Consider the following 1561-nt stretch of genomic DNA (forward strand, 5'->3'; position numbering starts at 1 on the left):
GGTATGGGGCACAGGGAAGGAGAAAGTTTTCTTCAACCCTCTTAGGGTCCCTGACTAGGTCTGAAAAGTTAGAGGCAGATTAACAGGAGAAAAGCACGCAAATTTTACTAAATGTTTTACACATACATGGGAGCCTTCACAAAAGAATGAAGACCAGAAGAAGTAACCAGAGCAGGAAACTTTTATACCTTTTAGACAAAGAAACAATGAATTTGTGAAGAATTTGACAAGACAAAGAGGTTTGAGCTAGGGGTAGTAAGTGGGGAAGAAGTAACTAGGAAAATAAAGGTTAGCTTAACAGAGTTGTTGAACCAGATTTCTTGGCCCAAATTCCCTGCCTCTAGTGTTAAGAATGTCTCCCTCCTGGCACAGAGAAGGTACCTTTCATGTAGGAGATTTAGGTCTTTTGGGAAGAAGGGCAAGGAGGGAGGGAGGTCCGAGTGACCTTCCTATTTTTGCCGTTATGTCAAACTTCTTGATATTCAATATGTCAAGTTGCCATATTTTGGGTGGCATGTCCTGAACCCTATCAGAGGAGTATATTGTCTGAATCACTGCATGTATAAAATTGGCTTTCACACTTTGCACTTCAAAAATAAGTTGCCTGGGCATACAATTCTCAAAAATATTTGAGACTGGCACTATGTACTGTCCTGGTATTAAGAGTTGCATACTGGAGAGCTCACTTGGATCAATCAGATTAGTAACTGATTGTGGAGGGGGTGGAAATGAGAGTAGAGGGAAGAAATAAAGACCTTATATTTTTCTTTTTTTAAAAATATATATATATATTTAAGATTTTATTTATCAGAGAGAGAGAGACAGAGGCAGGCAGAGGGAGAAGCTCCTCAGCAAGGAGCCCCATGTGGGACTCAATCCCAGGACCCTGGGATCATGACCCGAGCCGAAGGCAGACGCTCAACCGACTGAGCCACCCAGGCGTCCCTTCTTATATTTTTCTGACCCCTTCCTCTCCACCCAACGACACACAGTAATAGGGATGGCAAGAAGGGGGGAAAATAGGGAGATGCTTAGAAGTCTACAGGACACGTAGATTGTTTTGGAAAGTAGATGAGAAAGAGGTCTTGCTAGGGTGATTCTTGAGCCCTGCTTCAAACTTGGGTTCAAGTTGAATGCAATGCTTTTGAGATTATCCACCAAACTCTTCCTCATCATCCGAGTTTCAATTTGTAACTGGGTTGTATCTTCTGGGTCCTTCAAAGTCCTCAGGAACAGGTCACTATAATCCTGGAAAGTTTGAGGTTTTTTCAATTCCTCTAGACACACCCCTTTCTTAGTGGCTTGTCTCTGAATTCTTATTGTATTTTAAGCAAATCTCTACTACCACCTATCACATTGTATTCTAATTAAAAGTATTTGCCTACTTGTTTCTTTTGAACTGGGAGCATGGGGGGGGGGGGTAGGGAATAGTGTTATATTCAGCTCGCTCAATCCCCTTCAAGGACAAGGGCTCAAGTGTGCACACGCTTTCTCCCTGCCCACAGGAGGAGGTCACCTTCTGATGGCAAGGGCGGTCTCAGCTCTACAGCCTCTCTCGGCT

This window comes from Leptonychotes weddellii, chromosome 5 (assembly GCF_054177405.1).
Source record: "Leptonychotes weddellii isolate Sample4059 chromosome 5, ASM5417740v2, whole genome shotgun sequence".
Lineage (NCBI taxonomy): Eukaryota > Metazoa > Chordata > Mammalia > Carnivora > Phocidae > Leptonychotes > Leptonychotes weddellii.